Source organism: Scyliorhinus torazame, chromosome 4 (genome assembly GCF_047496885.1).
Source record: "Scyliorhinus torazame isolate Kashiwa2021f chromosome 4, sScyTor2.1, whole genome shotgun sequence".
NCBI classification, from domain to species: Eukaryota; Metazoa; Chordata; class Chondrichthyes; order Carcharhiniformes; family Scyliorhinidae; genus Scyliorhinus; species Scyliorhinus torazame.
In genome coordinates, this window is record NC_092710.1 from 368,966,279 (window position 1) to 368,992,864 (window position 26,586).

Genomic DNA, 26,586 nt, shown 5'->3' on the forward strand with positions numbered 1-26,586 from the left:
CAGGACAGGTAAAGCACGGGGTTAGATACAGAGTAAAGCTCCCTCTACAGTGTCCCCATCAAACACTCCCAGGACAGGTGCAGCACGGGGTTAGATACAGAATAAATCTCCCTCTACTCTGTCCTCATCAAACACTCCCAGGACAGGTAAAGCACGGGGTTAGATGCAGAGTAAAGCTCCCACTACAGTGTCCCCATCAAACACTCCCAGGACAGGTGCAGCACGGGGTTAGATACAGAGTAAAGCTCCCTCTACACTGTCTCCATCAAACACTCCCAGGACAGGTAAAGCACGGGGTTAGATACAGAGTAAAGCTCCCGCTACACTGACCCCATCAAACAGTCCCAGGACAGGTACAGCACGGGGTTAGATACAGAGTAAAGCTCCCACTACACTGTCCCCATCAAACACTCCCAGAACAGGTACAGCACAGGTTAGATACAGAGTAAAGCCCCCTCTACACTGTCCCCATCAAACACTCCCAGAACAGGTACAGCACAGGTTAGATCCAGAGTAAAGCTCCCTCTACACTGTCCCCATCAAACTTTCCCAGGACAGGGACAGCACGGGGTTAGATACAGAGTCAAGCTCCCTCCACACTGTTCCCATCAAACACTCTCAGGACAGATGCAGCACGGGGTTAGATACAAGGTAAAGCTACCTGTCCACTGTCCCCACCAAACACTCTCAGGACAGGTACAGCACAGAGTTAGATTCAGAGTAAATCTCACTCTTCACTGTCACCGTCAAACACTCCCAGGACAGGTACAGCACGGGGTTAGATACAGAGTAAAGCTCCATCTACACTGTCCCCATCAAACACTCCCAGGACAGGTACAGCGCGGCGTTAGATACAGAGTAAAGCTCCCTCTACACTGACCCCATCAAACACTCCAAGGACAGGTACAGCAAGGATTAGATACAGAGTAACGCTCCCTCTACACTGTCCCCATCAAACTCTCCCAGGACAGGCACTGTACAGGGTTAGATACAGAGTAAAGCTTCCTCTACACTGTCCCCATTAAACACTCCCAGCACAGGTACAGCACGGGTTTAGATACAGTGTAAAGCTCCCTCTAGACTGTCCCATCAAACACTCTCAGGACAGGTACAGCACGGGGTTAGAGACAGAGTAAAGCTCCCTCTACACTGTCTCCATCAAACACTCCCAGGACAGGTACAGCACGGGGTTAGATACAAAGTAATGCTCACTGTACACTGTCTCCATCAAACACTCCCAGGACACAGACAGCACGGGGTTAGTTACAGATTAATGCTCCCTCTAGACTGACCACATCAAACACTCTCAGGACAAGTACAGCACGGGGTTAGATACAGAGTAAAGCTCCCTCGACATTGACCCAATCAAACACTCCCAGGACAGGTACAGCACCGGGTTAGATACAGAGTAAAGCTCCCTCTACACTGACCCCATCAAACACTCCCAGACAGGTACAGCACAGGATTAGATACAGAGTTAAGCTCCCTCTACACTGTCCCCATCAAACACTCCCAGGACAGGGACAGCACGGGGTTAGATACAAAGTAAAGCTCCCTCTAACTGTCCCGGTCAAACACTCCCAGGACAGGTACAGCACGGGATAAGATACAGAGTAAAGCTCACTCTACACTGTCCCCATTAAACACTCCCAGCACAGGTACAGCACGGGGTTCGATCTAGAGTAAAGCTCCCTCTACACTGTCCGCATCAAACTGTCCCAGGACAGGTACAGCACGGGGTTAGATACAGAGTAAAGCTCCCACTACACTGTCCCCATCAAACACTCCCAGAACAGGTACAGCACAGGTTAGATACAGAGTAAAGCCCCCTCTACACTGTCCCCATCAAACACTCCCAGAACAGGTACAGCACAGGTTAGATCCAGAGTAAAGCTCCATCTACACTGTCCCCATCAAACACTCCCAGGACAGGTACAGCGCGGCGTTAGATACAGAGTAAAGCTCCCTCTACACTGAACCCATCAAACACTCCCAGACAGGTACAGCACAGGATTAGATACAGAGTTAAGCTCCCTCTACACTGTCCCCATCAAACACTCCCAGGACAGGGACAGCACGGGGTTAGATACAAAGTAAAGCTCCCTCTAACTGTCCCGGTCAAACACTCCCAGGACAGGTACAGCACGGGATAAGATACAGAGTAAAGCTCACTCTACACTGTCCCCATTAAACACTCCCAGCACAGGTACAGCACGGGGTTCGATCTAGAGTAAAGCTCCCTCTACACTGTCCGCATCAAACAGTCCCAGGACAGGTACAGCACGGGGTTAGATACAGAGTAAAGCTCCCACTACACTGTCCCCATCAAACACTCCCAGAACAGGTACAGCACAGGTTAGATACAGAGTAAAGCCCCCTCTACACTGTCCCCATCAAACACTCCCAGAACAGGTACAGCACAGGTTAGATCCAGAGAAAAGCTCCCTCTACACTCTCCCCATCAAACTTTCCCAGGACAGGGACAGCACGGGGTTAGATACAAGGTAAAGCTACCTGTCCACTGTCCCCACCAAACACTCTCAGGACAGGTACAGCACAGAGTTAGATTCAGAGTAAATCTCACTCTTCACTGTCACCGTCAAACACTCCCAGGACAGGTACAGCACGGGGTTAGATACAGAGTAAAGCTCCATCTACACTGTCCCCATCAAACACTCCCAGGACAGGTACAGCGCGGCGTTAGATACAGAGTAAAGCTCCCTCTACACTGACCCCATCAAACACTCCAAGGACAGGTACAGCACGGGGTTAGATACAGAGTAAAGCTCCCTCTACACTGTCCCCATCAAACTCTCCCAGGACAGGCACTGTACAGGGTTAGATACAGAGTAAAGCTTCCTCTACACTGTCCCCATTAAACACTCCCAGCACAGGTACAGCACGGGTTTAGATACAGTGTAAAGCTCCCTCTAGACTGTCCCATCAAACACTCTCAGGACAGGTACAGCACGGGGTTAGAGACAGAGTAAAGCTCCCTCTACACTGTCTCCATCAAACACTCCCAGGACAGGTACAGCACGCGGTTAGATACAAAGTAATGCTCACTGTACACTGTCTCCATCAAACACTCCCAGGACACAGACAGCACGGGGTTAGTTACAGATTAATGCTCCCTCTAGACTGACCACATCAAACACTCTCAGGACAAGTACAGCACGGGGTTAGATACAGAGTAAAGCTCCCTCGACATTGACCCAATCAAACACTCCCAGGACAGGTACAGCACCGGGTTAGATACAGAGTAAAGCTCCCTCTACACTGACCCCATCAAACACTCCCAGACAGGTACAGCACAGGATTAGATACAGAGTTAAGCTCCCTCTACACTGTCCCCATCAAACACTCCCAGGACAGGGACAGCACGGGGTTAGATACAAAGTAAAGCTCCCTCTAACTGTCCCGGTCAAACACTCCCAGGACAGGTACAGCACGGGATAAGATACAGAGTAAAGCTCCCTCGACACTGTCCCCGTCAAACACTCCCAGGACAGGTACAGCACAGAGTTAGATACAGAGTAAAGCTCCATCTACACTGTCCCCATCAAACACTCCCAGACAGGTACAGCACGGGGTTAGATACAGAGTAAAGCTCCCTCTACACTATCCCCATCAAACACTCCCAGGAGAGCTAAGCACGGGGTTAGACACAGAGTAAAGCTCCCACTACACTGTCCTCACCAAACACTGCGAGGACAGGGACAGCACGGGGTTAGATACAGAGTAAAGCTCGCTCTACACTGTCCCCATCAAACATTCCCAGGACAGGGACAGCACGGGGTTAGATACAGAGTAAAGCTCCCTCTAACTGTCCCGGTCAAACACTCCCAGCACAGGTACAGCACGGGGTTAGATACAGATTAAAGCTCCCTCTAGACTGTCCCATCAAACACTCCCAAGACAGGTACAGCACGGGTTAGATACAGAGTAAAGCTCCCTCTACACTGTCCCCATCAAACTATCCCCGGACTGGTCCTGCACAGGGTTAGATATAGAGTAAATCTTCCTCTACACTGTCCCCATTAAACACTCCCAGCACAGGTAAAGCACGGGGTTAGATACAGAGTAAAGCTCCCTCCACACTGTCCCATCAAACACTCCCAGGACAGGTACAGCACGGGGTTAGATACAGAGTAAAACTCCCTCTCCACCGTCCCCATCAAACACACCCACGACTGGTACAGCATGGGGTTAGATATAGAGTAATGAGGCCTCTACACTGTCCCCATCAAACACTCCCAGGACAGGTACAGCACGGGGTTAATACAGAGTAAAGCTCCCTCTACACTGTCCCCATCAAACACTCCCAGGACAGGTACAGCACGGGGTTAGATACAGAGTAAATCTCACTCTACACTGTCCCCATCAAACACTCCCAGGACAGGGACAGCACGGTGTTAGATATAGAGTAAATTTGCCTCTACACTGTCCCCATCAAAAACTCCCAGGACAAGTACAGCACGGGGTTAGATACAGAGTATAGTTTCCTCTACACTGTCCCCATCAAACACTCTCAGGACAGGTGCACCACAGGGTTAGATACAAAGTAAAGCTGCCTCTAGACTGTCCCCACCAAATACTCTCAGGACAGGTACAGCACAGAGTTAGATACAGAGTAAAACTCCCTCGACACTGACCCCATCAAACACTCCCAGAACAGGTACAGCACAGGTTAGATACAGAGTAATGCCCCCTCTACACTGTACCCATCAAAATCTCCCAGGACAGGGACAGCACGGGGTTAGATACAGAGTAAAGCTCCCTCTACACTGTCCCCATCAAACACTCCCAGGACAGGGACAGCACGGGGTTAGATACAAAGTAAAGCTCCCTCTAACTGTCCCGGTCAAACACTCCCAGGACAGGTACAGCACGGGATAAGATACAGAGTAAAGCTCACTCTACACTGTCCCCATCAAACACTCCCAGGACAGGTACAGCACGGGGTTAGACACAGAGTAAAGCTCCCACTACACTGTCCTCACCAAACACTCCGAGGACAGGTACAGCACGGGGTTAGATACAGAGTAAAGCTCCCTCTAACTGTCCCGGTCAAACACTCCCAGGACAGGTACAGCACGGGATAAGATACAGAGTGAAGCTCCCTCTACACTGTCCTCATCAAACACTCCCAGGACAGGTACAGCACGGGGTTAGATACAGAGTAAAGCTCCCTCTACACTTTCCCCATCAAACACTCCCAGGAGAGGTGCAGCACGGGGTTAGACACAGAGGAATGCTCCCTCTACACTGTCTCCATCAAACACTCCAAGGTCAGGTAAAGCACGGGGTTAGATACAGAGTAAAGCTCCCACTGTCTCCATCAAACACTCCCAGGACAGGTCCAGCACGGGGTTAGATGCAAAGTAAAGCTCCCACTGTCCCACCAAACGCTCCCAGGACAGGTACAGCACCGGTTAGATACAGAGTAAAGCTCCCTCTACACTGACCCCATCAAACACTCCCAGGACAGGTACTGCACAGGATAAGATACAGAGTAAAGCTCCCTCTACACTGTCCCTATTAAACACTCCCAGCACATGTACAGCACAGGGTTAGATCTAAAGTAAAGCTCCCTCTACACTGTCCGCATCAAACAGTCCCAGGACAGGTACAGCACGGGGTTAGATACAGAGTAAAGCTCCCTCTGCACTGACCCCATTAAACACTCCCAGAACAGGTACAGCACGGGGTTAGATACAGTGTATTGTTTCCTCTACACTGTCCCCATCAAACACTCTCAGGACAGGTGCAGCACGGGGTTAGATACAGAGTAAATCTCACTCTACACTGTCACCGTCAAACACTCCCAGGACAGGTACAGCACGGGGTTAGTTACAGAGTAAAGCTCCCTCTACACTGTCCACATCAAACACTCCCAGGACAGCTACTGCACAGGATAAGATACAGAGAAAAGCTACCTGTCCAATGTCCCCACCAAACACTCTCAGGACAGGTACAGCACAGAGTTAGATCCAGAGTAAACCTCCATCTACACTGTCCCCATCAAACACTCCCAGGAGAGGGACAGCACGGGGTTAGATACAGAGTAAAGCTCCATCTACACTGTCACCATCAAACACTCCCAGACAGGTACAGCACGGGGTCAGATAGAGAGTAAAGCTCCCTCGACACTGTCCCCGTCAAACACTCCCAGGACAGGTACAGCACGGGGTTAGATACAGAGTGAAGCTCCCTCTACACTGTCCTCATCAAACACTCCCGGGACAGGAACAGGAAGTGGTTAGATACAGAGTACAGATCCCTCTACACTGTCCCCATCAAACACTCCCAGGACAGGTACAGCACGGGGTTAGATACAGAGTGAAGCTCCCACTACACTGTCCCCATCAAACACTCCCAGGACAGGGACAGCACGGGGTTAGATACAGAGTAAAGCTCCCTCTACAGTGTCCCCATCAAACAATCCCAGGACAGGTACAGCACGGGGTTAGATACAGAGTAAAGCTCCCTCTACAGTGTCCCCATCAAACAATCCCAGGACAGGTGCAGCACGGGGTTAGATACAGAGTAAAGCTCCCTCTACACTGTCCCCATCAAACACTACCAGGACAGGTGCAGCATGGGGTTAGATACAGAGTAAAGCTCACTCTACACTGTCTCCATCAAACACTCCCAGGACAGGTCCAGCACGGGGTTAGATGCAAAGTAAAGCTCCCACTGTCCCACCAAACGCTCCCAGGACAGGTACAGCACCGGTTAGATACAGAGTAAAGCTCCCTCTACACTGACCCCATCAAACACTCCCAGGACAGGTACTGCACAGGATAAGATACAGAGTAAAGCTCCCTCTACACTGTCCCTATTAAACACTCCCAGCACATGTACAGCACAGGGTTAGATCTAAAGTAAAGCTCCCTCTACACTGTCCGCATCAAACAGTCCCAGGACAGGTACAGCACGGGGTTAGATACAGAGTAAAGCTCCCTCTGCACTGACCCCATTAAACACTCCCAGAACAGGTACAGCACGGGGTTAGATACAGAGTATTGTTTCCTCTACACTGTCCCCATCAAACACTCTCAGGACAGGTGCAGCACGGGGTTAGATACAGAGTAAATCTCACTCTACACTGTCACCGTCAAACACTCCCAGGACAGGTACAGCACGGGGTTAGATACTGAGTAAAGCTCCCTCTACACTGTCCCCATCAAACACTCCCAGAACAGGTACAGCACAGGGTTAGATACAGAGTAAAGCTCCCTCTACACTGTCCCCATCACATTCTCCCAGGACAGGTACTGTACAGGGTTAGATGCAGAGTAAAGCTTCCCCGACTCAGTCCCCATTAAACACTCCCAGCACAGGTACAGCACGGGGTTAGATACAGATTAAAGGTCCCTCTAGACTGTCCAATCAAACACTCCCAAGACAGGTACAGCACGGGGTTAGATACAGAGTAAAGCTCCTTCTACACTGTCCCCATCAAACTCTCCCAGGACTGGTCCTGCACAGGGTTAGATACAGAGTAAAGCTCCCTCTACACTGTCCCCATCAAACACTCCCAGGACAGGTACAGCACGGGGTTAGATACAGAGTAAAGCTCCCTCTACACTGTCCCCATCAAACACTCCCAGGACAGGTACAGCACGGGGTTAGATACAGAGTAAAACCCCCTCTCCACTGTCCCATCAAACACTCCCAGGACAGGTACAGCACGGGGTTAGATACAGAGTAAAGCTCCCTCCACACTGTCCCATCAAACACTCCCAGGACAGGTACAGCACGGGGTTAGATACAGAGTAAAACCCCCTCTCCACTGTCCCATCAAACACACCCACGACTCGTACAGCACGGGGTTAGACATAGAGTAAAGCTCCCTCTACACTGTCCCCATCAAACACTCCCAGGACAGGTACAGCACGGGGTTTGATACAGAGTAAAGCTCCCTCTCCACTGTCCCCATCAAACACACCCACGACTGGTACAGCATGGGATTAGATATAGAGTAAATTGGCCTCAACACTGTCCCCATCAAACACTCCCAGGACAGGTACAGCACGGGGTTAATACAGAGTAAAGCTCCCTCTCCACTGTCCCCATCAAACACTCCCAGGACAGGTACAGCACGGGGTTAGATACAGAGTAAATCTCACTCTACACTGTCCCCATCAAAAACTCCTAGGACAAGTACAGCACGGGGTTAGATACAGAGTATAGTTTCCTCTACACTGTACCTATCAAACACTCTCAGGACAGGTGCAGCACAGGGTTAGATACTAAGTAAAGCTGCCTCTACACTGTCCCCATCAAACACTCCCAGGACAGGGACAGCACGGGGTTAGATACAGAGTAAAGCTGCCTCTACACTGTCCCCATCAAGCACTCTCAGGACAGGTACAGCACGGGGTTAGATTCAGAGTAAAGCTCCCTCGACACTGTCCCCATCAAACACTCCCAGGACAGGGACAGCACGGAGTTAGATACAGAGTAAAGCTCCCTCTACACTGTCCCCATCAAACACTCCCAGGACAGGTACTGTGCAGGGTTAGATACAGAGTAAAGCTTCCTCGACACTGTCCCCCATCAAACACTCCCAGGACAGGTACAGCACAGGGTTAGATACAGAGTAAAGCTCCCTCCACACTGTCCCCATTAAACACACCCAGGACAGGTAAAGCACGGGGTTAGATACAGAGTAAAGCTCCCTCTACACTGACCCCATCAAACACTCCCAGCACAGGTACAGCACGGGCTTAGATACAGAGTAAAGCTCCCTCTAGACTGTCCCATCAAACACTCCCAGAACAGGTACAGCACGGGGTTAGATACAGAGTAAAGCTCCCTCTATACTGTCCCCATCACATTCTCCCAGGACAGGTACTGTACAGGGTTAGATACAGAGTAAAGCTTCCTCGACACAGTCCCCATTAAACACTCCCAGCACAGGTACAGCACGGGGTTAGATACAGAGTAAAGCTCCCTCCACACTATCCCATCAAACACTCCCAGGACAGGTACAGCACAGGGTTAGATACAGAGTAAAGCTCCCTCTACACTGTCCCCATCAAACACTCCCAGGACAGGTACAGCACGGGGTTTGATACAGAGTAAAGCTCCCTCTACACTGTCCCCATCAAACACTCCCAGGTCAGGCACAGCACGGGGTTAGATACAGAGTAAAGCTCGCTCTCCACTGTCCCCATCAAACACACCCACGACTGGTACAGCACGGGGTTAGATATAGAGTAAAGCTCCCTCTACACTGTCCCCATCAAACACTCCCAGGACAGGTACAGCACGGGGTTTGATACAGAGTAAAGCTCCCTCTACACTGTCCCCGTCAAACACTCCCAGGACAGGGACAGCACGGGGTTAGATACAGAGTAAATCTCCCTCTACACTGTCCCCATCAAACATTCCCAGGACAGGTACAGCACGGGGTTAGATACGGAGTAAAGTCCCCTCTACACTGTCCGCATCAAACACTCCCAGGACAGGGACAGCACGGGGTTAATTACAGAGTAAAGCTCCCTCTACACTGTCCCCCATCAAACACTCCCTGGACAGGTACAGCACGGGGTTAGATACAGAGTAAAGTTGCCTCTACACTGTCCCCATCAAAAACTCCCAGGACAGGTACAGCACGGGGTTAGATACAGAGTAAATCTCACTCTACACTGTCCCCATCAAACACTTCCAGGACAGGGACAGCACGGGGTTAGATACAGAGTAAATCTCCCTCTACACTTTCCCCATCAAACATTCCCAGGACAGGTACAGCACGGGGTTAGATACAGAGTAAAGTCCCCTCTACACTGTCCTCATCAAACACTCCCAGGCCAGGGACAGCACGGGGTTAGCTACAGAGTAAAGCTCCCTCTACACTGTTCCCCATCAAACACTCCCAGGACAGGTACAGCACGGAGTTAGATCCAGAGTAAATCTCCCTCTACACTGTCCCCATCAAACACTCCCAGGAGGGGTACAGCACGGGTTTGATACAGAGTACAGCTCCCTCTACACTGTCCCCATCAAACACTCCCAGGACAGGTACAGCACAGAGTTAGATACAGAGTAAAGTGCCCTCTACACTGTCCCCATCAAACACTCCCAGGACAGGTACAGCACGGGGTTAGATACAGAGTAAAGCTCCCTCTACACTGTCCCCATCAAACACTCCCAGGACAGGTACAGCACGGGGTTAGATACAGAGTAAAGCTCCCTGTACACTGTCCCCATCAAACACTCCCAGGACAGGTACAGTATGGGGCTAGATACAGAGTAAAGCTCCCTCTACACTGTCCCCATCAAACACTCCCAGGACAGGTACAGCACGGGGTTAGATGCAGAGTAAAGCTCCCTGTACACTGTCCCCATCAAACACTCCCAGGACAGGTACAGCACGGGGTTAGATACAGAGTAAAGCTCCATCTACACTGTCCCCATCAAACACTCCCAGGACAGGAACAGCACGGGGTTAGATACAGAGTAAAGCTCCCTCTACAGTGTCCCCATCAAACACTCCCAGGACAGGGACAGCACGGGGTTAGATACAGAGTAAAGCTCCCTCTACACTGTCCCCATCAAACACTCCCAGGACATGGACAGCACAGAGTTAGATACAGAGTAAAGCTCCCTCTACACTGTCCCCATCAAACACTCCCAGGACAGGTACAGCACGGAGTTAGATACAGAGTAAAGCTCCCTCTACACTGTCCCCATCAAACACTCCCAGGACAGGTACAGCACGGGGTTAGATACAGAGTAAAGCTCCCTGTACACTGTCCCCATCAAACACTCCCAGGACAGGTACAGTACGGGGCTAGATACAGAGTAAAGCTCCCTCTACACTGTCCCCATCAAACACTCCCAGGACAGGTACAGCACGGGGTTAGATGCAGAGTAAAGCTCCCTGTACACTGTCCCCATCAAACACTCCCAGGACAGGTACAGCACGGGGTTAGATACAGAGTAAAGCTCCCTCTACACTGTCCCCATCAAACACTCCCAGGACAGGGACAGCACGGGGTTAGGTACAGAGTAAAGCTCCCTCTACACTGTCCCCATGAAACACTCCCAGGACAGGTACAGCACGGGGTTAGATACAGAGTAAAGCTCCCTCTAAACTGTCCCCATCAAACACTCCCAGGACAGGGACAGCACGGGGTTAGGTACAGAGTAAAGCTCCCTCTACACTGTAGGAAGATACGTTTAGTATTTACCTTTGACACATTAACTGTCTGATTGTTCAGACGTTGAGCAGCAAGGAGCCGCTGTTGGTTTGAATTTACAGCTGGTTTGACCACAGATTTCCTGTCTGTCTCACACCAAACCCATCGGACCTTTCCCCTCTAACCTGCCACATGGTCGACTGTCTTGGCTTTGTCAGGACAGGGCCTCAGGAAGACGAGAGAAGAATTTGGTTGTTTGCAGCCAGTGAGTATTTGAAGGTTACTGATGGGAGTCGGAGCCGGTTCCTGTGATCGGTTGGCTCTCTGCTCTGAATTGCACTCTGCTGAGTAAAGTGATCACATTGCTGTGTAATTGGTAAGGACCCAGCTGACTGCTATAATATTCCTCACGTGGGGAACAGCAAGTGAGTTCTGCACATTCACTGATTCACAAGAGGTTCATTCATAAAACCAGGACCCAGCTCCAAACATTCACACACACACACCCACACCCACCTCATCACCACTACTGATTGGTCAGCAGGCGATTTCACCTCCACTCAATTGGTCAGGGCAGGGGGACATGTTTTTATACTGCCTGTCAAGTCACAGTGAGGACGGAGAGAAAGAGGCAGAGACAGAGAGAAAAAAAAGAGAGATAATGGCGGTGCCACAGTAGCACAGTCGTTAGCACTGTTGCTTTACAGAGCCTGGGTCTCAGGTTCGATTCCCGGCGTGGGTCGCTGTCTGTGCGGAGTCTGCACGTTCTCCCCGTGTCTTCGTGGGTTTCCTCCGGGTGCTCCGGTTTCCTCCCACAGTCCAAAGATGTGCAGGTCAGGTGGATTGGCCATGATAAATTGCCCCTAGTGTCCAGCGATGTGCAGGTTAGGTGGATTGGCCATGATAAATTGCCCCTAGTGTCCAGCGATGTGCAGGTTAGGTGGATTGGCCATGATAAATTGCCCCTAGTGTCCAGCGATGTGCAGGTTAGGTGGATTAGCCATGCTAAATTGCACCTAGTGTCCAGCGATGTGCAGGTTAGGTGGATTGGCCATGATAAATTGCACCTAGTGTCCAGCGATGTGCAGGTTAGGTAGATAGGCCATGATAAATTGCCCTTAGTGTCCAGCAATGTGCAGGTTAGGTGGATTGGCCATGATAAATTGCCCCTTAGTGTCTAGCGATGTGCTGGTTAGGTGGATTGGCCATGATAAATTGCACCTAGTGTCCAGCGATGTGCAGGTTAGGTGGATTGGCCATGATAAATTGCCCCCAGTGTCCAGCGATGTGCAGGTTAGGTGGATTGGCCATGATAAATTGCCCCTAGTGTCCAGCGATGTGCAGGTTAGGTGGATTGGCCATGATAAATTGCACCTAGTGTCCAGCGATGTGCAGGTTAGGTGGATTGGCCATGATAAATTGCCCCCAGTGTCCAGCGATGTGCAGGTTAGGTGGAATGGCCATGATAAATTGCCCTTAGTGTCCAGCGATGTGCAGGCTAGGTGGATTGGCCATGATAAATTGCCCCTAGTGTCCAGCGATGTGCAGGTTAGGTGGATTGGCCATGATAAATTGTCCCTAGTGTCCAGCGATGTGCAGGTTAGGTGGATTAACCATGATAAATTGCCCCTAGTGTCCAGCGATGTGCAGGTTAGGTGGATTGGCCATGATAAATTGTCCCTAGTGTCCAGCGATGTGCAGGTTAGGTGGATTGGCCATGATAAATTGCCCCTAGTGTCCAGAGATGTGCAGGTTAGGTGGATTGGCCATGATAAATTGCACCTAGTGTCCAGCGATGTGCAGGTTAGGTGGATTGGCCATGATAAATTGCCCCTAGTGTCCAGCGATGTGCAGGTTAGGTGGATTGGCCATGATAAATTGCCCCTAGTGTCCAGCGATGTGCAGGTTAGGTGGATTGGCCATGATAAATTGCCCCTAGTGTCCAGCGATGTGCAGGTTAGGTGGATTGGCCATGATAAATTGCACCTAGTGTCCAGCGATGTGCAGGTTAGGTAGATAGGCCATGATAAATTGCCCTTAGTGTCCAGCGATGTGCAGGTTAGGTGGATTGGCCATGATAAATTGCCCCTAGTGTCCAGCAATGTGCAGGTTAGGTGGATTGGCCATGATAAATTGCCCTTAGTGTCCAGCGATGTGCAGGTCAGGTGGATTGGCCATGATAAATTGCCCTTAGTGTCTAGCGATGTGCAGGTTAGGTGGATTGGCCATGATAAATTGCACCTAGTGTCCAGCAATGTGCAGGTTAGGTGGATTGGCCATGATAAATTGCCCCTTAGTGTCTAGCGATGTGCAGGTTAGGTGGATTGGCCATGATAAATTGTCCCTAGTGTCCAGCGATGTGCAGCTTAGGTGGATTGGCCATGATAAATTGCCCTTAGTGTCCAGCGATGTGCAGGTTAGGTGGATTGGCCATGATGAATTGCCCCGAGTGTCCAGCGATGTGCAGGTTAGGTAGATAGGCCATGATAAATTGCCCTTAGTGTCCAGCGATGTGCAGGTTAGGTGGATTGGCCATGATAAATTGCCCCTAGTGTCCAGCGATGTGCAGGTTAGGTGGATTGGCCATGATAAATTGCCCCTAGTGTCCAGCGATGTGCAGGTTAGGTGGATTGGCCATGGTAAATTGTCCCCTATTGTCCAGCGATGTGCAGGTTAGGTGGATTGGCCATGATAAATTGCCCTTAGTGTCCAGCGATGTGCAGGTTAGGTGGATTGGCCATGATAAATTGCCCCTAGTGTCCAGCGATGTGCAGGTTAGGTGGATTGGCCATGATAAATTGTCCCTAGTGTCCAGCGATGTGCAGGTTAGGTGGATTGGCCATGATAAATTGCCCCTAGTGTCCAGCGATGTGCAGGTTAGGTGGATTGGCCATGATAAATTGCCCCTAGTGTCCAGCGATGTGCAGGTTAGGTGGATTGGCCGTGATAAATTGCCCCTAGTGTCCAGCGATGTGCAGGTTAGGTGGATTGGCCATGATAAATTGCCCTTAGTGTCCAGCGATGTGCAGGTTAGGTGGATTGGCCGTGATAAATTGCCCCTAGTGTCCAGCGATGTGCAGGTTAGGTGGATTGGCCGTGATAAATTGCCCTTAGTGTCCAGCGATGTGCAGGTTAGGTGGATTGGCCATGATAAATTGCTCCTAGTGTCCAGCGATGTGCAGGTTAGGTGGATTGGCCGTGATAAATTGCCCCTAGTGTCCAGCGATGTGCAGGTTAGGTGGATTGGCCATGATAAATTGCCCCTATTGTCCAGCGATGCGCAGGTTAGGTGGATTGGCTATGATAAATTGCCCTTAGTGTCTAGCGATGTGCAGGTCAGGTGGATTGGCCATGATAAATTGCCCTTAGTGTCCAGCGATGTGCAGGTTAGGTGGATTGGCCATGATAAATTGCCCCTAGTGTCCAGCGATGTGAACGTTAGGTGGATTAGCCATGATAAATTGCCCTTCGTGTCCAGCGATGTGCAGGTTAGGTGGATTGGCCATGATAAATTGCCCCTTGTGTCCAGCGATGTGCAGGTTAGGTGGATTGGCCATGATAAATTGCCCCTAGTGTCCAGCGATGTGAAGGTTAGGTGGATTAGCCATGATAAATTGTCCCTAGTGTCCAGCGATGTGCAGGTTAGGTGGATTAACCATGATAAATTGTCCCTAGTGTCCAGCGATGTGCAGGTTAGGTGGATTGGCCATGATAAATTGCACCTAGTGTCCAGCGATGTGCAGGTTAGCTGGATTGGCCATGATAAATTGCCCCTAGTGTCCAGCGATGTGCAGGTCAGGTGGATTGGCCATGATAAATTGCCCTTAGTGTCCAGCGATGTGCAGGTTAGGTGGATTGGCCATGATAAATTGTCCCTAGTGTCCAGCGATGTGCAGGTTAGGTGGATTGGCCGTGATAAATTGCCCTTAGTGTCCAGCGATGTGCAGGTTAGGTGGATTGGCCATGATAAATTGCCCCTAGTGTCCAGCGATGTGCAGGTTAGGTGGATTGGCCATGATAAATTGCCCCTAGTGACCAGCGATGTGCAGGTTAGGTGGATTGGCCGTGATAAATTGCCCTTAGTGTCTAGCGATGTGCAGGTTAGGTGGATTGGCCATGATAAATTGCACCTAGTGTCCAGCAATGTGCAGGTTAGGTGGATTGGCCATGATAAATTGCCCCTTAGTGTCTAGCGATGTGCAGGTTAGGTGGATTGGCCATGATAAATTGTCCCTAGTGTCCAGCGATGTGCAGGTTAGGTGGATTGGCCATGATAAATTGCCCTTAGTGTCCAGCGATGTGCAGGTTAGGTAGATAGGCCATGATAAATTGCCCCTTAGTGTCTAGCGATGTGCAGGTTAGGTGGATTGGCCATGATAAATTGTCCCTAGTGTCCAGCGATGTGCAGGTTAGGTGGATTGGCCATGATGAATTGCCCCGAGTGTCCAGCGATGTGCAGGTTAGGTAGATAGGCCATGATAAATTGCCCTTAGTGTCCAGCAATGTTCAGGTTAGGTGGATTGGCCATGATAAATTGCCCCTAGTGTCCAGCGATGTGCAGGTTAGGTGGATTGGCCATGGTAAATTGTCCCCTATTGTCCAGCGATGTGCAGGTTAGGTGGATTGGCCATGATAAATTGCCCCCTATTGTCCAGCGATGTGCAGGTTAGGTGGATTGGCCATGATAAATTGCCCCTAGTGTCCAGCGATGTGAAGGTTAGGTGGATTGGCCATGATAAATTGTCCCTAGTGTCCAGCGATGTGCAGGTTAGGTGGATTGGCCATGATAAATTGCCCCTAGTGTCCAGCGATGTGAAGGTTAGGTGGATTGGCCATGATAAATTGTCCCTAGTGTCCAGCGATGTGCAGGTTAGGTGGATTGGCCATGATAAATTGCCCCTAGTGTCCAGCGATGTGCAGGTTAGGTGGATTGGCCATGATAAATTGCCCCTAGTGTCCAGCGATGTGCAGGTTAGGTGGATTGGCCGTGATAAATTGCCCCTAGTGTCCAGCGATGTGCAGGTTAGGTGGATTGGCCATGATAAATTGCCCTTAGTGTCCAGCGATGTGCAGGTTAGGTGGATTGGCCGTGATAAATTGCCCCTAGTGTCCAGCGATGTGCAGGTTAGGTGGATTGGCCGTGATAAATTGCCCTTAGTGTCCAGCGATGTGCAGGTTAGGTGGATTGGCCATGATAAATTGCCCCTAGTGTCCAGCGATGTGCAGGTTAGGTGGATTGGCCGTGATAAATTGCCCCTAGTGTCCAGCGATGTGCAGGTTAGCTGGATTGGCCATGATAAATTGCCCCTATTGTCCAGCGATGTGCAGGTTAGTTGGATTGGCTATGATAAATTGCCCTTAGTGTCTAGCGATGTGCAGGTCAGGTGGATTGGCCATGATAAATTGCCCTTAGTGTCCAGCGATGTGCAGGTTAGGTGGATTGGCCATGATAAATTGCCCCTAGTCTCCAGCGATGTGCAGGTTAGGTGGATTGGCCATGATAAATTGCCCTTCGTGTCCAGCGATGTGCAGGTTAGGTGGATTGGCCATGATAAATTGCCCCTAGTGTCCAGCGATGTGCAGGTTAGGTGGATTGGCCGTGATAAATTGCCCCTAGTGTCCAGCGATGTGAAGGTTAGGTGGATTAGCCATGATAAATTGCCCCTAGTGTCCAGCGATGTGCAGGTTAGGTGGATTGGCCATGATAAATTGTCCCCTAGTGTCCAGTGATGTGCAGGTTAGGTGGATTGGCCATGATAAATTGCCCTTAGTGTCCAGCGATGTGCCGGTTAGGTGGATCGGCCATGATAAATTGCACCTAGTGTCCAGCGATGTGCAAGTTAGGTGGATTGGCCATGATAAATTGCCCCTATTGTCCAGCGATGTGCAGGTTAGGTGGATTGGCCATGATAAATTGCCCCTCGTGTCCAGCGATGTGCAGGTTAGGTGGATTGGCCGTGATAAATTGCCCCTAGTGTCCAGCGATGTGCAGGTTAGGTGGATTGGCCATGATAAATTGCCTCTATTGTCCAGCGATGTGCAGGTTAGGTGGATTGGCCATGATAAATTGCCCTTAGTGTCTAGCGATGTGCAGGTCAGGTGGATTGGCCATGATAAATTGCCCTTAGTGTCCAGCGATATATAGGTTAGGTGGATTGGCCATGATAAATTGCCCCTAGTGTCCAGCGATGTGCAGGTTAGGTGGATTGGCCATGATAAATTGCCCCTAGTGTCCAGCGATGTGAAGGTTAGGTGGATTAGCCATGATAAATTGCCCTTAGTGTCCAGCGATGTGAAGGTTAGGTGGATTGGCCATGATAAATTGCCCCGAGTGTCCAGCGATGTGCAGGTTTGGTGGATTGGCCTTGATAAATTGCCCCTAGTGTCCAGCGATGTGCAGGTTAGGTGGATTGGCCATGATAAATTGCCCCTAGTGTCCAGCGATGTGCAGGTTAGGTGGATTGGCCATGATAAATTGCCCCTAGTGTCCAGCGATGGGCAGGTTAGGTGGATTGGCCATGATAAATTGCCCTTAGTGTCCAGCGATGTGCAGGTTAGGTGGATTGGCCATGATAAATTGCCCCTAGTGTCCAGCGATGTGCAGGTAAGGTGGATTGGCCATGATAAATTGCCCCTAGTGTCCAGCGATGAGCAGGTTAGGTGGATTAACCATGATAAATTGCCCCTAGTGTCCAGCGATGTGCAGGTTAGGTGGATTGGCCATGATAAATTGCCCCTAGTGTCCAGCAATGTGTAGGTTAGGTGGATTGGCCGTGATAAATTGTCCCTAGTGTCCAGCGATGTGCAGGTTAGGTGGATTGGCCATGATAAATTGCCCTTAGTGTCCAGCGATGTGCAGGTTAGGTGGTTTGGCCATGATAAATTGCCCCTAGTGTCCAGCGATGTGCAGGTTAGGTGGATTGGCCGTGATAAATTGCCCCTAGTGTCCAGCGATGTGCAGGTTAGGTGGATTGGCCATGATAAATTGCCCCTAGTGTCCAGCGATGTGCAGGTTAGGTGGATTGGCCATGATAAATTGCCCTTAGTGTCCAGCGATGTGCAGGTTAGGTGGATTGGCCATGATAAATTGCCCCTAGTGTCCAGCGATGTGCAGGTTAGGTGGATTGGCCGTGATAAATTGCCCCTAGTGTCCAGCGATGTGCAGGATAGGTGGATTGGCCATGATAATTTGCCCTTAGTGTCCAGCGATGTGCAGGTTAGGTGGATTGGCCATGATAAATTGCCCCTAGTGTCCAGCGATGTGCAGGTTAGGTGGATTGGCCGTGATAAATTGCCCCTAGTGTCCAGCGATGTGCAGGTTAGGTGGATTGGCCATGATAAATTGCCCTCAGTGTCCAGCGATGTGCAGGTTAAGTGGATTGGCCATGATAAATTGCCCCTAGTGTCCAGCGATGTGCAGGTTAGGTGGATTGGCCATGATAAATTGTCCCTAGTGTCCAGCGATGTGCAGGTTAGGTGGATTGGCCATGATAAATTGTCCCCTAGTGTCCAGCGATGTGCAGGTTAGGTGGATTGGCCATGATAAGTTGCCCTTAGTGTCTAGCGATGTGCAGGTTAGGTGGATTGGCCATGATAAATTGACCCTAGTGTCCAGCGATGTGCAGGTTAGGTGGATTGGCCATGATAGGGGGGATAAGGTGGAGAAGTAGGCTGCAAGTGTTGGGCACACTGGATAAGTGGGGCTTGTTCAAGGATCAGCTACTGCGTGTTCTTGATAAGTATGTACCGGTCAGACAGGGAGGAAGGCGTCGAGCGAGCGAACCGTGGTTTACCAAGGAAGTGGAATCTCTTGTTAAGAGGAAGAAGGAGGCCTATGTGAAGATGAAGTGTGAAGTTTCGGTTGGGGCGATGGATAGTTACAAGGTAGCGAGGAAGGATCTAAAGAGAGAGCTAAGACGAGCAAGGAGGGGACATGAGAAGTATTTGGCAGGAAGGATCAAGGAAAACCCAAAAGCTTTCTATAGGTATGTCAGGAATAAGCGAATGACTAGGGAAAGAGTAGGACCAGTCAAGGACAGGGATGGGAAATTGTGTGTGGAGTCTGAAGAGATAGGCGAGATACTAAATGAATATTTTTCGTCAGTATTCACTCAGGAAAAAGATAATGTTGTGGAGGAGAATGCTGAGCCCCAGGCTAATAGAATAGATGGCATTGAGGTACGTAGGGAAGAGGTGTTGGCAATTCTGGACAGGCTGAAAATAGATAAGTCCCAGGGACCTGATGGGATTTATCCTAGGATTCTCTGGGAGGCCAGGGAAGAGATTGCTGGACCTTTGGCTTTGATTTTTATGTCATCATTGGCTACAGGAATAGTGCCAGAGGACTGGAGGACAGCAAATGTGGTCCCTTTGTTCAAAAAGGGGAGCAGAGACAACCCCGGCAACTATAGACCGGTGAGCCTCACGTCTGTAGTGGGTAAAGTCTTGGAGGGGATTATAAGAGACAAGATTTATAATCATCTAGATAGGAATAATATGATCAGGGATAGTCAGCATGGCTTTGTGAAGGGTAGGTCATGTCTCACAAACCTTATTGAGTTCTTTGAGAAGGTGACTGAACAGGTAGACGAGGGTAGAGCAGTTGATGTGGTGTATATGGATTTCAGCAAAGCGTTTGATAAGGTTCCCCACGGTAGGCTATTGCAAAAAATACGGAGGCTGGGGATTGAGGGTGATTTAGAGATGTGGATCAGAAATTGGCTAGCTGAAAGAAGACAGAGGGTGGTGGTTGATGGGATATGTTCAGAATGGAGTACAGTCACAAGTGGAGTACCACAGGGATCTGTTCTGGGGCCGTTGCTGTTTGTCATTTTTATCAATGACCTAGAGGAAGGCGCAGAAGGGTGGGTGAGTAAATTTGCAGACGATACTAAAGTCGGTGGTGTTGTCGATAGTGTGGAAGGGTGTAGCAGGTTACAGAGGGATATAGATAAGCTGCAGAGCTGGGCTGAGAGGTGGCAAATGGAGTTCAATGTAGAGAAGTGTGAGGTGATTCACTTTGGAAGGAATAACAGGAATGCGGAATATTTGGCTAATGGTAAAGTTCTTGAAAGTGTGGATGAGCAGAGGGATCTAGGTGTCCATGTACATAGATCCCTGAAAGTTGCCACCCAGGTTGATAGGGTTGTGAAGAAGGCCTATGGAGTGTTGGCCTTTATTGGTAGAGGAATTGAGTTCCGGAGTCGGGAGGTCATGTTGCAGCTGTACAGAACTCTGGTACGGCCCCATTTGGAGTATTGCGTACAGTTCTGGTCACCGCTTTATAGGAAGGACGTGGAGGCTTTGGAGCGAGTGCAGAGGAGATTTACCAGGATGTTGCCTGGTATGGAGGGAAAATCTTATGAGGAAAGGCTGATGGACTTGAGGTTGTTTGCGTTGGAGAGAAGAAGGTTAAGAGGAGACTTAATAGAGGCATACAAAATGATCAGGGGGTTGGATAGGGTGGACAGTGAGAGCCTTCTCCCGCGGATGGATATGGCTGGCACGAGGGGACATAAATTTAAACTGAGGGGTAATAGATATAGGACAGAGGTCAGAGGTAGGTTCTTTACGCAAAGAGTAGTGAGGCCGTGGAATGCCCTACCTGCTACAGTAGTGAACTCGCCAACATTGAGGGCATTTAAAAGTTTATTGGATAAACATATGGATGATAATGGCATAGTGTAGGTTAGATGGTTTTTGTTTCGGTGCAACATCGTGGGCCGAAGGGCCTGTACTGCGTTGTATTGTTCTATGTTCTATGTTCGATGTTCTAGGACTGAAAGGGGCAGAGAGGGAGACAGAGAGCAGGACTGAAAGGGGCAGAGAGGGAGACAGAGCGCAGGACTGAAAGAGGCAGAGAGGGAGACAGAGCGCAGGACTGAAAGGGGCAGAGAGGGAGACAGAGCGCAGGACTGAAAGGGGCAGAGAGGGAGACAGAGCGCAGGACTGAAAGGGGCAGAGAGGGAGACAGAGCGCAGGACTGAAAGAGGCAGAGAGGGAGACAGAGCGCAGGACTGAAAGAGGCAGAGTGGGAGACAGAGCGCAGGACTGAAAGGGGCAGAGAGGGAGACAGAGCGCAGGACTGAAAGGGGCAGAGAGGGAGACAGAGCGCAGGACTGAAAGAGGCAGAGAGGGAGACAGAGCGCAGGGCTGAAAGAGGCAGAGAGGGAGACAGAGCGCAAGACTGAAAGGGGCAGAGAGGGAGACTGAGCGCAGGACTGAAAGAGGCAGAGAGGGAGACAGAGCGCAGGACTGAAAGAGGCAGAGAGGGAGACAGAGCGCAGGACTGAAAGAGGCAGAGAGGGAGACAGAGCGCAGGACTGAAAGAGGCAGAGAGGGAGACAGAGCGCAGGGCTGAAAGGGGCAGAGAGGGAGACAGAGCGCAGGACTGAAAGGGGCAGAGAGGGAGACAGAGCGCAGGACTGAAAGAGGCAGAGAGGGAGACAGAGCGCAGGACTGAAAGAGGCAGAGAGGGAGACAGAGCGCAGGACTGAAAGAGGCAGAGAGGGAGACAGAGCGCAGGACTGAAAGAGGCAGAGAGGGAGACAGAGCGCAGGACTGAAAGAGGCAGAGAGGGAGACAGAGCGGAAGACTGAAAGGGGCAGAGAGGGAGACAGAGCGCAGGACTGAAAGAGGCAGAGAGGGAGACAGAGCGCAGGACTGAAAGAGGCAGAGAGGGAGACAGAGCGCAGGACTGAAAGAGGCAGAGAGGGAGACAGAGCGCAGGACTGAAAGAGGCAGAGAGAGAGACAGAGCGCAGGACTGAAAGAGGCAGAGAGAGAGACAGAGCGCAGGACTGAAAGAGGCAGAGAGGGAGACAGAGCGCAGGACTGAAAGAGGCAGAGAGAGAGACAGAGCGCAGGACTGAAAGAGGCAGAGAGGGAGACAGAGCGCAGGACTGAAAGAGGCAGAGAGAGAGACAGAGCGCAGGACTGAAAGAGGCAGAGAGGGAGACAGAGCGCAGGACTGAAAGAGGCAGAGAGAGAGACAGAGCGCAGGACTGAAAGAGGCAGAGAGGGAGACAGAGCGCAGGACTGAAAGAGGCAGAGAGGGAGACAGTGCGCAGGACTGAAAGAGGCAGAGAGGGAGACAGAGCGCAGGACTGAAAGAGGCAGAGAGAGAGACAGAGCGCAGGACTGAAAGAGGCAGAGAGGGAGACAGAGCGCAGGACTGAAAGAGGCAGAGAGGGAGACAGAGCGCAGGAATGAAAGAGGCAGAGAGGGAGACAGAGCGCAGGACTGAAAGGGGCAGAGAGGGAGACAGAGCGCAGGACTGAAAGAGGCAGAGAGGGAGACAGAGCGCAGGACTGAAAGAGGCAGAGACGGAGACAGAGCGCAGGACTGAAAGAGGCAGAGAGGGAGACAGTGCGCAGGACTGAAAGAGGCAGAGAGGGAGACAGAGCGCAGGACTGAAAGAGGCAGAGAGGGAGACAGAGCGCAGGACTGAAAGGGGCAGAGAGGGAGACAGCGCAGGACTGAAAGGGGCAGAGTGGGAGACAGAGCGCAGGACTGAAAGAGGCAGAGAGGGTGACTGAGCGCAGGACTGAAAGAGGCAGAGAGGGAGACAGAGCGCAGGACTGACAGAGGCAGCGTGGGAGACAGAGCGCAGGACTGAAAGAGGCAGAGAGGGAGACAGAGCGCAGGACTGAAAGAGGCAGAGAGGGAGACAGAGCGCAGGACTGAAAGAGGCAGAGAGGGTGACAGAGCGCAGGACTGAAAGAGGCAGAGAGGGAGACAGAGCGCAGGACTGAAAGAGGCAGAGAGGGTGACAGAGCGCAGGACTGAAAGGGGCAGAGAGGGAGACAGAGCGCAGGACTGAAAGGGGCAGAGAGAGAGACAGAGCGCAGGACTGAAAGAGGCAGAGAGGGAGACAGAGCGCAGGACTGGAGGAGGCACAGAGGGAGACAGAGCGCAGGACTGATAGAGGCAGAATGGGAGACAGAGCGCAGGACTGACAGAGGCAGAGAGGGAGACAGAGCGCAGGACTGAAAGAGGCAGAGAGGGAGACAGAGCGCAGGACTGAAAGAGGCAGAGATGGAGACAGAGCGCAGGACTGAAAGAGGCAGAGAGGGAGACAGAGCGCAGGACTGAAAGAGGCAGAGAGGGAGACAGAGCGCAGGACTGAAAGAGGCAGAGAGGGAGACAGAGCGCAGGACTGAAAGAGGCAGAGAGGGAGACAGAGCGCAGGACTGAAAGAGGCAGAGAGGGAGACAGAGCGCAGGACTGAAAGGGGCAGAGAGGGAAACAGAGCGCAGGACTGAAAGGGGCAGAGAGGGAGACAGAGCGCAGTACTGAAAGAGGCAGAGAGGGAGACAGAGCGCAGGACTGAAAGAGGCAGAGAGGGAGACAGAGCGCAGGACTGAAAGAGGCAGAGAGGGAGACAGAGCGCAGGACTGAAAGGGGCAGAGAGGGAGACAGAGCGCAGGACTGAAAGGGGCAGAGAGGGAGACAGAGCGCAGGACTGAAAGAGGCAGAGAGGGAGACAGAGCGCAGGACTGAAAGAGGCAGAGAGGGAGACAGAGCGCAGGACTGAAAGGGGCAGAGAGGGAGACAGAGCGCAGGACTGAAAGAGGCAGAGTGGGAGACTGAGCGCAGGACTGAAAGAGGCAGAGAGAGAGACAGAGCGCAGCACTGAAAGAGGCAGAGAGAGAGACAGAGCGCAGGACTGAAAGAGGCAGAGAGGGAGACAGAGCGCAGGACTGAAAGAGGCAGAGAGGGAGACAGAGCGCAGGACTGAAAGGGGCAGAGAGGGAGACAGAGTGCAGGACTGAAAGAGGCAGAGAGAGAGACAGAGCGCAGGACTGAAAGAGGCAGAGAGGGAGACAGAGCGCAGGACTGAAAGAGGCAGAGAGGGAGACAGAGCGCAGGACTGAAAGAGGCAGAGAGGGAGACAGAGCGCAGGACTGAAAGAGGCAGAGAGGGAGACAGAGCGCAGGACTGAAAGAGGCAGAGAGGGAGACAGAGCGCAGGACTGAAAGAGGCAGAGAGGGAGACAGAGCGCAGGACTGAAAGAGGCAGAGAGGGAGACAGAGCGCAGGACTGAAAGAGGCAGAGAGGGAGACAGAGCGCAGGACTGAAAGGGGCAGAGAGGGAGACAGAGCGCAGGACTGAAAGGGGCAGAGAGGGAGACAGAGCGCAGGACTGAAAGGGGCAGAGAGGGAGACAGAGCGCAGGACTGAAAGGGGCAGAGAGAGAGACAGAGCGCAGGACTGAAAGAGGCAGAGAGGGAGACAGAGCGCAGGACTGAAAGAGGCAGAGAGGGAGACAGAGCGCAGGACTGAAAGGGGCAGAGAGGGAGACAGAGCGCAGGACTGAAAGAGGCAGAGTGGGAGACTGAGCGCAGGACTGAAAGAGGCAGAGAGAGAGACAGAGCGCAGCACTGAAAGAGGCAGAGAGAGAGACAGAGCGCAGGACTGAAAGAGGCAGAGAGGGAGACAGAGCGCAGGACTGAAAGAGGCAGAGAGGGAGACAGAGCGCAGGACTGAAAGGGGCAGAGAGGGAGACAGAGCGCAGGACTGAAAGAGGCAGAGAGGGAGACAGAGCGCAGGACTGAAAGAGGCAGAGAGGGAGACAGAGCGCAGGACTGAAAGGGGCAGAGAGGGAGACAGAGCGCAGGACTGAAAGAGGCAGAGAGAGAGACAGAGCGCAGCACTGAAAGAGGCAGAGAGGGAGACAGAGCGCAGGACTGAAAGAGGCAGAGAGGGAGACAGAGCGCAGGACTGAAAGAGGCAGAGAGGGAGACAGAGCGCAGGACTGAAAGGGGCAGAGAGGGAGACAGAGCGCAGGACTGAAAGAGGCAGAGAGGGAGACAGAGCGCAGGACTGAAAGGGGCAGAGAGGGAGACAGAGCGCAGGACTAAAAGAGGCAGAGAGAGAGACAGAGCGCAGGACTGAAAGAGGCAGAGAGAGAGACAGAGCGCAGGACTGAAAGAGGCAGAGAGGGTGACAGAGCGCAGGACTGAAAGAGGCAGAGAGGGAGACAGAGCGCAGGACTGAAAGAGGCAGAGAGGGAGACAGAGCGCAGGACTGAAAGAGGCAGAGAGGGAGACAGGGGGCAGGACTGAAAGAGGCAGAGAGGGAGACAGAGCGCAGGACTGAAAGGGGCAGAGAGGGAGACGGAGTGCAGGACTGAAAGAGGCAGAGAGGGAGACAGAGCGCAGGACTGAAAGAGGCAGAGAGAGAGACAGAGTGCAGGACTGAAAGAGGCAGAGAGGGAGACAGAGCGCAGGACTGAAAGAGGCAGAGAGAGAGACAGAGCGCAGGACTGAAAGAGGCAGAGAGGGAGACAGAGCGCAGGACTGACAGAGGCAGAGAGGGAGACAGAGCGCAGGACTGAAAGAGGCAGAGAGAGAGACAGAGCGCAGGACTGAAAGAGGCAGAGAGGGAGACAGAGCGCAGGACTGAAAGAGGCAGAGAGAGAGACAGAGCGCAGGACTGAAAGAGGCAGAGAGGGAGACAGAGCGCAGGACTGACAGAGGCAGAGAGGGAGACAGAGCGCAGGACTGAAAGGGGCAGAGAGAGAGACAGAGCGCAGGACTGAAAGAGGCAGAGAGGGAGACAGAGCGCAGGACTGAAAGAGGCAGAGAGGGAGACAGAGCGCAGGACTGAAAGAGGCAGAGAGGGAGACAGAGCGCAGGACTGAAAGAGGCAGAGAGGGTGACAGAGCGCAGGACTGAAAGGGGCAGAGAGGGAGACAGAGCGCAGGACTGAAAGAGGCAGAGAGGGAGACAGAGCGCAGGACTGAAAGAGGCAGAGAGGGAGACAGAGCGCAGGACTGAAAGAGGCAGAGAGGGTTAGACAGAGCGCAGGACTGAAAGAGGCAGAGAGGGAGACAGAGCGCAGGACTGAAAGAGGCAGAGAGGGTGACAGAGCGCAGGACTGAAAGGGGCAGAGAGGGAGACAGAGCGCAGGACTAAAAGAGGCAGAGAGAGAGACAGAGCGCAGGACTGAAAGAGGCAGAGAGGGAGACAGAGCGCAGGACTGAAAGGGGCAGAGAGGGAGACAGAGCGCAGGACTAAAAGAGGCAGAGAGGGAGACAGAGCGCAGGACTGAAGGGGCAGAGAGGGAGACAGAGCGCAGGACTGAAAGAGGCAGAGATGGAGACAGAGCGCAGGACTGAAAGAGGCAGAGAGGGAGACAGAGCGCAGGACTGAAAGAGGCAGAGAGAGAGACAGAGCGCAGGACTGAAAGAGGCAGAGAGGGAGACAGAGCGCAGGACTGAAAGAGGCAGAGAGAGAGACAGAGCGCAGGACTGAAAGAGGCAGAGAGGGAGACAGAGCGCAGGGCTGAAAGGGGCAGAGAGGGAGACAGAGCGCAGGACTGAAAGAGGCAGAGATGGAGACAGAGCGCAGGACTGAAAGAGGCAGAGAGAGAGACAGAGCGCAGGACTGAAAGAGGCAGAGATGGAGACAGAGCGCAGGACTGAAAGAGGCA

General features: G+C 51.9%; 1 protein-coding gene across 3 annotated transcripts in view; it reads right to left on the minus strand.

Moving 5' to 3' along the window:
- Positions 1 to 26,586, minus strand: part of slc29a1b (solute carrier family 29 member 1b) — a 607,754-nt gene that overhangs the window by 527,062 nt on the left and 54,106 nt on the right. Inside the window, exon 1 of one of the 3 annotated variants that reach the window (XM_072500345.1) lies at positions 11,205 to 11,225. The exons of the other annotated variants lie outside the window; for them this stretch is intronic. The gene's annotated coding sequence lies outside the window, so the exon portion shown is untranslated. Of the gene's footprint in view, positions 1 to 11,204; positions 11,226 to 26,586 lie in introns of those variants that run through there. 3 annotated transcript variants of the gene reach the window in all.